We start from the raw sequence: 12,360 nt of genomic DNA, 5'->3' as shown, positions 1-12,360 counted from the left end.
ATCCAAGAAAATATACAGTTGAAAATACCAAATACACATAACAACATGAAGCATTTATGTGTTTGGTTCTGAAGCACTGAATTTGGACAATGGAACTTTGTAATACAAAGAGTAGATGGTTAAATATTCCCACCTACCAGACTTGTTTCTATTTTTATTCTTTTATCCCCTTACTCCATTTAATATTCTTTCTTTGTTTTCATTACTGTTTGGACTATCACATTGTTAATGCTCTTCGCTTTAGCTGTGCGTACAATATTATTCAAGAGGAAAAAGGGTGAACAATCGGGTTGAAAAAGTATGCAGTTTACTCACAAATGGTGTGTGGAATAGACAAAGATGAGCATGTAGATCTGGATCCTTTAGGTGTGTGGGGTGTGCAGGGCTTGCTGTGATGAGAGAACTGGGTTCTGATGTTGCCAAGTATTAACAGTTTCTGTTGCTTATGTCCTTGTGCTTGAGTGCTGCCATCTGGTTATCTCTGGGTTTAATTGGTCTAGCTGTCTCTTACTGGAGCCTATCCCTACTGCAAGCCTGTTGACCTGTGAGCCTGTGATTCTGTGATCCTGGATACATCAGAACTTCTTGAGGGTCAAGCTGCTTCTACGTGTGGACTCAGTGGGGTCATCTCAAATTGTCAAAGCATTAATAAAAATATTAGGAGAATCAAGCCACAGCCAGAAACAGCAAGACAAGCTAACAGCAAAGACGAACTGATGATGAGAAGTAAGCACAGGAAGACAAACAACAGATTCTAAGACTACTTGGCATCATCAGAGTCCAGTTCTCCCTTCAAAGGAAATATTGGATATCCAAACAGACTGGAAAGGCAAGACTTAGATTTTAAATCCCGTTTTATCATGACGATGGGGGACTTAAAGAAGGTCAGAAATGACTCCCTTAAGGAAATACAGGACAACACCGGTAAACAAGTAAAGCCCTTAAAGAGGAAACACAAAAATCCCTTAAAGAATTACGGGAAAACACAACCAAGCAGTAGATGGAATTAAACTAAACCATCCATGAGTGAAAAATGTAAATAGAAACAATAAAGAAAGCACAAAGAGAGACCACACTGGAGAGAGAAGTTCTGGGGAAGAGATTAGGAGTCGTAGATGTGAGATTCACCAACAGAATACAAGAAAGAGAAGGTAGAATCTCAGAGGCAGAAGATACCATGGAAAACATCAGAAGAACCATCAAAGACAATGGAAAAAGCAGAAAGTTCTCAGCCCAAAACATACAGGAAATACATGGAAGAATGAGAAGCTCAAACCTAAGGAATATAGGTATATAAGAGAGAGAAGACTCCAAACTTAAAGGGCCAGTAAATATCTTCAACATATTATAGAAGAAAACTTCCCTAACCTAAAGAAAGAGATGCCCATAAACATACAAGAAACATACAGAACTCCAAACAGACTGGAACAGAAAAGAAATTTCTCCTGTCACATAAAAGTCAAAACACCAAATGCAGAAAAAAATGAAAGAAATTTCAAAGAAGTAAGGGGGTAAGGTCAAATAACACATGAAGGCAGACCTATAAGAATTACACTGGTCTACTCACCAGAGTTTATGAGAGCCAGAAGGTCCTGGAGAGACGTCATACAGAACCTAAGAGATCACAACTGTGAGCCCAGGCTATTATATCCAGCAAAACTCTCAATTAACATAGACAAAGAATCCAAGATATTCCATGACAAATCCAAATTTACAAAATCTTTTTCTACAAATAGAGCCCTACAAAGGATATTATGTGGAAAAGCCCAACACAAGGAGGGAAACCACACCCAAGGAAAAGCAAGAAAGTTAATCTCTTTGCAACCAAAATAAAGAAGAGAAACACACAAACATAATACTGCCTCTAAATACAAAAATACCAGAAAGCAACAATCACTATTCCTTAATATCTCTCAACAACAATGGACTCAATTCTCCAATAAAAAGATACAGACTGACAGATTGGATACGTAAAGAGTACCCAGCATTTTGCTCCATAGGAAACACATCTAAGAGACAAATATTGACCCTACCCCAGAGTAAAAGACTGGAAAAGGACTTTCCAAGCAAATGGTCCAAGGAAGCCAGTGAGAGTAGCCATTCTAATGTTGAATAAACCAAAAGTCAGTAAAAAAGATAAGAAAGAAAACGTCATATTCATCAAAGGAAAAATCCACCAAGATGGACTCTCAATCCTAAATGTCTATGCTCCAAATGCAAGGGCATATACATTCATAAAAGAAACCTTATTAAAGGTCAAATCACACCTTGTACCTCACACAATAATAGAGCAAGGTTTCAACACCGCTCTCTCATCAATGGACAGACCATGGAAATAGAAATTAAACAGACATAGAGAAATTAACAGAAGTTATGACCCAAATGTACTTAACAGATATTAATAGAACACTTCATCCTAAAACAAAAGGATACACCTACTTCTCAGCACCTCATGGTATCTTCTCAAAAATGAACCATGTAACCGTTCATGGAAACAGAATTTCAACAGAGATGTAGAGAAACTAACAGAAGTTATGAGACAAATGGATTTAACAGATATTTATAGAATATTCCATCCTAAAAAAAAAGGTTATACCTTCTTCTCAGAATCTCCTGGACCCTTTCCCAAAATTAACCATATAATCAGTCACTGAACAGGCCTGAACAGATACAGGAAGATAGAAATAGTCCCATGCATTCCATCATATTCCCACAGACTAAGGCTGATCTGCAATAACAACAATAACGAAAGAACGCCCATATATACATGGAAGTTGAACAACGCTCTACTCACTTATAACTTAGTCAAGGAAAAAATGAAGAAATTAAAAGACTTCTTAGAGTTTAATGAAAATGAAGGTAAAACATATCCAAACTTTGGGACACAACAAAAGCTGTGTGAAGAAGAAAACTCATAACTGTGAGTGACTGCAAAAAAGAAAAAGACAGGGGAGAGCATACATCAGTTCCTTGACAGCACACATGAAAGCTCTAAAACAAAATGAAGCAAGTGCATCCAAGAGGAGTAGAAGGTAGGAAATAATCAAACTCAGGGCTGAAATCAACCAAGTTGAAAGGAAAAATGTCTATACAAAGAATCAACAAAACCAAGAGCTGGTTCTCTGAGCAAATCAATAAGATAGATAAACTCGTAGACAGACTAACCAGAGGGCACAGAGAGTGTGTCCAAATTAACAAAATCAGAAATGAAAAGGGAGACATAACAACAGAATCTGAGGAAATTAAAAGGATCATCAGGTCCTACTAAAAAAAAGCCTATATTCAACAAAATTAAAAATCTGGAGGAAATGAATAGTTTTCTAGACAAATATCACGTACCAAAGTTAAACCATGAACAGGTAAACCATCTAAATTACCCCATAACTCCTAAAGAAGTAGAACCAGTGATTAATTGTCTGCAAATCAAAAAGAGCCCACCACAAGATGGGTTTAATGCAGAATTCTATCAGACCTTCATAGAAGACCTCATACCAATATTCCCCAAACTATTCCACAAATTAGAAACAGACAAAACACAACAAATGTCTTCTATGAAGCCACAATTACTTATACCACAGAAAGACGCAACAATTAAAGAGAATTATAGACCAAATTCCCTAATGAATATCAACACAAAAATACTCAATAAAATTCTAGCAACCAGATCCAAGAACACATCAAAATGTTCATCCATCACGAGGAAGTAGACTTCATCCCAGGAATAGAGGGATGGTTCAATAAATGGAAATCCAACGACATAATCCACTTTATAAAAATACTCAAAGATAAACACCACATGATCATTTCATTAGATGCTGAGAAAGGAATTGACAAAATTCAACACCCTTGCATAATAAAAGTCCTGAAAAATCAGGAATTCAAGACCCATACCTAAACACAGTGAAAGCAATGTACAGGAAACCCCAGCGACCATCAAACTAAAAAGAGACAAATGTTAAACAGTCCCACTAAAATCAGGGAATAGACAAAGCTGCGCATTCTCTCGCTATTTAATAATAAATATAGTTTTCAAAGTCTAAGCCAGAATAATCAGACAACAAAAGAATGTCAAAGAGATACAAAGAGGAAAGTAAGAAATCAAAATATCACTATTTGCAGATGATGTCATAGTATACTTAAGGGATGACAAGAGTTCCACCAGAAAACTACTAAGCCTGATAATGAGCAAAGTGGCTGTGTATAAAATTTACTCAAAGATATCAGTAGCCATTTTCTACTCAAAGGTTAAACAGGCTGAGAAAGAAATTAGGGAATGATACCCTTCATATTACTCCCAAATAATACATAATACCATGGTATGACTTTAACCAAGACAGTGAAAGATCTGTATGACAAGAACTTCCAGTCTCTGAAGAAAGAAATTGAAGAAGATGTCAGAAGATGGAAAGACCTATCATGCTCATGGATTGGCAGAATTAATATGGTAAAAATGGCCATTTTGTCAAACGCAATGTACAGATTCAATATACTCTCCAAAATACCAACTGAATTCTTCATAGAGACAGTATGAGCAATTTGCATTTTTGTTTGGAATAACAACAACAACAAACAAAACAAAACAAAACAAAACAAAACAAAGAAACAAAAAGGAACGAAGGTAGTTAAAAGGACTCTCAACAATAAAAGAAAAGACCTTCTGGTGGAATCTCCATCCCTGACTTCAGCAGTATTACACAGCAGTAGTTATGAAAACTGCATGTTAGTTGTACAGAGACAGACAGATAGATCAGTGGAATTTAATTGAAAACCCAAAAATGAACCCACACACCTATGGTCACTTGATCTTTGACAATAAGCTAAAGCCATTCAATGGAAAAAAGATAGCATTTTCAAGAAATGGTGCTATTTCAACTTGATGTCAGTATGTAGAAGAATGCAAATAGATTCATTCTTATCACCCTGTACAAAGCTTAAGTCCAAGTGGATCAAGGACCTCCTCATCAAACCAGATACACTCAAACCAATAGAAAAAAAGTGGGGAAGAGTCTGAAACACAGGGGCACTGGGGAAATTTTCCTGACTAGATCACCAATGGCTTATGCTCTAAGGTCAAGAATCTACAAATGGGACCTCATAAAACTACAAAGCTTCTGTAAGGCAAAGGACTTTATCATTAGGACAATAAGGCAACCAACAGATTGGGAAAAGATCTTTACCAATCCTACAACTGAAAGAGGGCTAATATCCAAAATATACAAAGAATTCAAGAAGTTAGACTCCAGTGAGTCAGAGAACCCATGAAAAAATGGGGTACAGTGTTAAACAAAGAATTCTCAGCTCGGGAATATTGAATGTCGGAAAAGCACCTAAAGAAATGTTCAACATACATCTGTAGTCATCCAGGGAATGCAAATTGAAACAACCGTGAGATTCCACCTCACACCAGTCAGAATGACTAAGAAAAAAAAAAAACTCAGGTGACAGCAGATGCTGGCAAGGATGAGGAGAAAGAGGAACACTCCTGCATTGATGGTGGGATTTTAAACTGGTACAACCTCTCTGGAAATCCCTGGGTAGGTTCTTCAGAAAATTGAAAATTGGACTCTCTGAGGTTCCTGCTATATTTCTCTTGGCCATATTCCCAAAAGATGTTCCAACATAAAACAAAAACCCCAAAAGAACAACAATTCCAACCAACCAGAGCTCCTAGGGAGTAATCCACTACCCACAGAGTACACATAGACTGACCCATGGCTCTAGCTGCATATGTAGCCAAGCATGACCTCGTTGCGAACCGATGGAAGGAGAAACTCTTTGTCCTGCCATGTCTGGACCTCCCACTGCAGTGGAATTTCAGGGCGGGGAGACAGGAAAGGTAGATATTTGGGGAGGGGAACAAGCTTATAGAAGAAGGGGGAGGGCAAATGGGATGGGGGATTATGAATATGATATCAGGAAAGAGAATAACATTTGAAATCTAAGTACAATTAAAAAAATAGAAAAGAAAAGAAAAATAAAGAAAAATTATCCAGTAAAAATAAAATAAAATAAAATAAAAAATATAAAAAGAGCAAACTACAAATATACAGTTACATACAATCAGCCTTAAGGGTACTAGCTCGGTGTATATGGGTGTTTGCTGGGCAAATATAGACATGAGTTTAAATCTCCATAAAAATCACATCTGACTACATATGTGCCTCTAAACTAAGCCTTGAGAGCAGCAGACAAAATATTGGTGCTGGCATGCCAACCTAGCTTCAAGTTCAGACACCATCTCAAAGGACTAAGCAGGACAATGATAGAGCAGGACACCTGAACTCCTCCTCTAGACTGTGCATGCGAACAAATGCTCACAACCAGGTGTACACACACACACACACACACACACACACACACACACGCATAAAATATTTTTTGAAGAGTATTGAAGACAATGTTAACATAACTAAGGTAAAGAGAGGAGCCAATAAAACACCCGGTGTAGTCTCAGAGTGTCTCCTCAACACATCACATTGCAAAGACATCATGTCTGGATTCAGCCTCCTTTACCAAACTCACTCCAGAGAGCTGCTGCAATCCTCCAGCCACAAGACGATCCAACAAAAGGCACAGCCCACAAGTTAATGTCCTGGCTGACTGGCCTGTGGCATTTTGTTGTAACCCATGAGGCTCATGCAACAACCCCAAAGCCACACTGTCAGGCTCTCTCACTGAAGCTCAGGCTTGCTGGCAGCTCCTGCTGAGACTAGTTTTCTGTTCTTTGATATTTCATGAGTGATACTCTAATTCATGCTCGTCTATAGCACACACATAGGCTGCATGCAAAACTCCTACGTTAGGTTGACCTCCTGAGCTGTTCAATAAGTTGCAAAATAGTGTTATGACTGAACATCTCACAATCCTCTGAGTTTCCCTCAGATGATGATGTGAGTTTGGTAAGCTCAAACATATGATTTCCTTGTTCTTTTACCAATAAAATGAATTATAGTTATATCAGATGTCTTTATAATATGTACCCCAAACCAAAAGTATACAGAAGAGACAAATACCCACGTTTTACATAAATAACAATGCAGATATTCTGAAAAGCCTGACTTTTAAGTAAGGACACCTTTACTATTGGTGACATTTTTTTTCAATTTTTGTGTTTATTAACTTGAGTATTTCTTATTTACATTTCGAGTGTTATTCCCTTTCCCAGTTTCCAGGCCAACAATCTCCTAACCCCTCTTCCTCCTCCCCTTCTTATGGTTGTTCCCCTCCCCATGCTCCCCCCTTTGCCGCCTCCCCCAAACAATCACGTTCACTGTGGGTTCAGTCTTAGCAGGATATTGGTGAATTTTGAAAATGTTTTGAAAAGAAATATTTGAATATAACAAAAGATTCTTAATTTTTGTTTTCTACTATATTTCAAAATCACCATATTACTTTAACTTTTATACTCTATCTTATTAAATATGATTGAATAAATTTTTTCATACTTTGTCCTTTTCATTGGAAGTTTTCTTTGAAGACCTACAAAAATATAATATACTTTCTGATGAATATTAAATTTGTAAAATAAAACAGAAAAATGTTTATTTCTCCTATTCATAAAATTTACCAGCTATTAGAAATAAAATAATTTTCTACAAAAGAAATATGCGGTAGACAAGAAGGGGAACATTAATATACAATGAATACCATGACTGCAATCATAAAAAGATTGAAATTAAGACTGGAACACAGCTCAGGTTGACAGAAGGCACTGCTTGTGCACAGGAGTTGAGTTCAGTGGCCAGAAGCCATGCTGTGTGTCTCACAACCAACTCTAACTCCAGATCTACAAACACGTAAAACCTGTGGCTTCCACCACCAACTCTAGTCATGTCTGTATACAACTACAAGCACAGACATGTACATGTTATTTAAAATAATGATGATAATATTAACATTTTTAAAAATAATATATTTTGTTCAAATATTAAAGGCATTAAGACAAGGGAAAATGTCCTTCACCATTTGTTTGATACAAGCAAATACACTAACATCTCCATTGTCATTTCCAGTAAGAACTTGGAATGAGGTAGACACAAACTGTACCAGGATTTTAAATCCAGAAGTGTTCAAAACACAATACAGAGCTAAGATCACAAAAGGGGTCAAGGGAGCTCCACTGGCCCAAACCTGCTCAGGGAAGACATGAGCAGTTGTTTTAGCCTGGAAATGTTCACTAAATCTTCATTTATGTCTTCACAGTTTTGGTTGGTGTTTGGTTGAGAACTTTTGCTCTATTTATCAAATCTTGGCGAAGAAAATCTTGTTTTGTTTAACAAACCATGTGTGCCTCTGCCTTCGGGGTTGAGGATTCTAAGATGACTATTGATCAGTTATTTTCTCTATCATTTAGAAACTATCAATCCTAGCTTTCTGTCTGGTGAGAAACTGGATGAAGACTCTATGGGAAAAACATGGGAAAGTCTCACCCTAGGGATGGTAGTCACACTGCAGTTTGGTCAAAGTATGCCAGGGTCAGTGAGAAGTTAACATTTTGTTCTTATGTGAGTCCAAGAAAATGATCTACTTTTCTCAAGTGCAGATGGGATAGCTTCCACAAACCAACAGTTGTTACAGAATGTTAGGGTCTAAGTGAAAAATGAACCATGTTATCCATTGACTAATATATGAATGTTTCTGTGTGCCCTTTAGCTTGTGTCATATTAAATGCAAGCTGGAGTAATTTGAGAAAAAACTGAATTGAGTTTAGGTAAGGTCATGGAACCTTTTAATTGATTGATGACATTGGGTATAAGGTCATGGCTCCACATAAGTACGTAACTGTATAATATTACAAACAATAAAGCAAACTAATACACTGTCCATAAACCAGTGTTGGATATCAGTTGTGAATCGCTTATTATACTTCATATGATACCACTCATTATTTTTAAAGTAGAAAGAGGCTTTATTGGGGTTTGGATATCTACTATCAAGAGAGGATCCTGTGCTTGAACATTGGTCTCTGGCATGTGACCCTGTTTTCTGAGGTTGTAGAAAATCTGAAAAACATAACCTAGCAGAAAGAAGTAGGTCATAGGAGATATAGGGACTGCTAACTGGGTGTAACCATCTTCCTCAAGTCTCTACTGCCTCACTGACCTTAATTCTTTCCTGTCTGGAGGACAGAAAATAAAGAAAACTAGTGGACTGTGCCCAACCCTCATTGGTCCATTTCAGCTCTGACTTCAAAAGGAACCATTGTGAGGTCATTTACTTCCTTAGTTACTGAAAACACATCCTGTCTGTACAGGGCTTTAGCTGTTGGTTGGTGGCTGGGTTAGTTGGTTGGTTTGGTTGGTTTGGTTGGCTGGTTGATTGGATGGTTGGTTGGTTGGTTGGTTGGTTGGACAGCAATTGCATTTATTCAGTTAGCCACTGAACTTGGATATTCACGAATTGTTGAATCTGAACACAGTGAGTTTTCCTCTATATTCCTATGTCTCACTTTAGACTTGTTTGTTTTCTGTATTTAAACTAAGTCTCTCTTCCTGTATATTTTTGTTTGAATATTGAATAGGAGAATTTTTCTTTGTTGATTTGATTTATCACCCGATTTTGCATTGTCATATTTTACATGTATTTATTCCATGAACTAATTTTGAACAATAGTTTATGATAACAAAACAGCACGAACAATCTCCTAATGGCATTTCCAGACATGTACATAAAGAACTTTGACCATATTCCCATGATCACACTTTCCCTGGCTAGTCCCTTTCAGGTTCCTCAGTTTTTCCCTTTTAGTTTGTTCCCTTTCTTTCCAAGTACTGGCCCAATTGTTCAAGTTCTCCTATTCAGAGGACTGGTAGGCTACATTGGGTGGTCTATTAAGAAAAGGCACCAACAGGTCTCTGTGATTTAGCAGGAAGGCTCCCCCTAGCGGGTTAACTTGGGATCTTCCTTGAAGTGCAAACTCATGACCCTATGCAAGCTACAAGGCAATGCTTAGATCCTAATTTTTTGACGATAACTATGAAAGTAGGTAGCTGAATAGAATTCAAGGACAGAATAGATATAAGTCTAAGAAGATCCAGTTTTATACTGCCAAGAAGAACTTTCCAAAGTGAGACATATGATACTATGACCCTTCATTTACCTGGGTCATTCTGTTGGCAGCTGTCATTCCATTGAATTGCTATCTTCTATCTTCAGGAGAACAAATGTGACTCTGAAGCTAGTGTGGTACCAGGCACAGGAGGTCGGGCCAATAATGAACTTGAAGCAAAGGAACAAGCATGGGCCTTTGAGTCTTGCTGGCAAAACAGCTTAAAGTACACGTCCAGGAAAAAAGTGCCTAGTGCTGGAATGGTCTGCCCAGCATTCCACTGGACTCACTCAAACAACATTTAGAGAAAGAGAGGGAATTTTATATTGACAATGTGCCTCTCCAAATTTCCAAACCTAGGCTTGAAGAAAACTACTTCCACCATTCCTATAGTTTTTATCTGCTAGTGGAATGGGAGTGCAGAACAGACCTTCATAGTCAAGCAACAAAGAGCCTTTCAGGATCCTTTTTGCTTTCCATGACATTGTTGAGGAAGGAGGGTTGTATTCCCTGGGACATTCAAAAATCTAACATCTGATTAGAGACCTAACAAGTAGGACTTTGAAGCCCATGGCTGGACCATACCTGTACCTCTGTTTCATTGTTTGAAGGTTTAGCTTCTTAGCATTGCTAGGAAATGCTTTGTGTGCAATGTGTACACATGTGGTGTTTCTATATGACTATAAACATTTCAAGAGGGAATGTCCTTCCTTGACCTCTGCTAAACTGCAGTCCATTTCCTTTGGCATCTGTCATGGAGTTGGTTCTTAGTGAGTCCTGTCAGATTCCTTTAATGTGTAAAACTGATGAGTTGTGGTGAGAGGGGATAGCAGCATACATTCAAACACATGCAAATGGCTCACAAAAGCCCTTGAACCTCTGTCATTAATGTCATAATCTCATGTGTAAGCCCAATGGGTCTAAAGTTACTTTCTAGAGCTTTGGGAACATAGATCAAGCAAAAATACATAGCAGCCACTTCTTTCTTTCATTTCGCATGTTTGTTTTTGTTCCATGAGACAGACGCTCCTGGACCACAGGCTGGAATCATCATTTCCGAGTAGCCAAAGATTACTTGAAGTGATGATCTTCCTCCTCCACTTTCACAAATTTTATAATTAACATGGGCTCATCTTTATGAGACTATCCTGACTTTAACTTTGTCCTATGTCTGTCAGAGGAGCCTGAGGAACTCTCATCACTCTGGGTCCAGGTAGCTTACCCAAGTCTAGATTTTTCTTATCTGACTGTTTTGTGCCAATTCCTACTTCAACTTTCAACCCCAATTCAACAGCAGTAAGATGTGGATACACAGGAAACTGCTACAGGGCACAACATGTCACCTTCACCAAAGATACACTGATCTCATACTTTTTCTTGACCCTCTGGGAATACATACACAGGGCCAGTTAGAATTAGAAAGCAGCCTTGGTACATAATTAATTTGTTGGGTACTTGTCCTTGCCTTGCTAACATCCTGATGCACAAGTAATCAACTTCTGTTGTTTTGAAGGTCAAACAGAAGGCATTTTGTTTGAGAGCAGAAGGACCCAGAGTTCCAGAACAAGGCACCATCTACTACATCAGTTGTTTATAGATTCCTGGCTTAGGGGTGTTTACTTGATCATTTGGAACATATCAGCTCACTGTTTCTAGATCTTGAGCTTTGGTCAGAAGTCTCAAGCCTGAGGGCAGGCAATATGGGATTAATGGTGTCATATTCCTCTCAGCCCCCAAAATGGTAGTCTCATGCCCAGGGGTGCAATAAATAATAGCATTTTGTCACAACAATCAAGGTAGTCAGGACTTACAATCCTTTAGCAACCACTTGTCGGAGTTCAAAAAGTAAATAGAATACATTGAATATGGACATGAATTATTACAAACTTATGAAGTCTGGGGTCCATGTGAAAAGCAAGACAATGTCCATCATCTTGCCATTGAATATCAGAATCCATTAAAAACTGGAGTTCCAAAGCTCTGGCGTCCATTGTCATTCTCAGGATTCCTTGTTTGATTATTAATGACAAAAGTGTCCTTGTTAAAGATGGAGTGTTAAGTGTTTGAACATTGTTCCCATTAGGTGGTGCAATTTGGGGTTAATTATGGTCCTTGGGCAGGGGTACAAGTAGGAAGAAATGGGTCACTGGGTAACACTGGGGACAGACCCTTGAGTCAAACCTGCCCTCTAGTGCTCTAATGACCAAGACTAGCCTTCCTGTCCATGGAGACAGAAGCAGAGGAGAAGGAATGGACCGTGCCTAGCCACAGTGTTGGCTGCTCTTTGCTCTAACCTCCCAAGGAACCCTGTG

Source organism: Rattus norvegicus, chromosome 17 (assembly GCF_036323735.1).
Source record: "Rattus norvegicus strain BN/NHsdMcwi chromosome 17, GRCr8, whole genome shotgun sequence".
Taxonomy (NCBI): Eukaryota; Metazoa; Chordata; class Mammalia; order Rodentia; family Muridae; genus Rattus; species Rattus norvegicus.
This window is presented reverse-complemented; position numbering follows the sequence as displayed.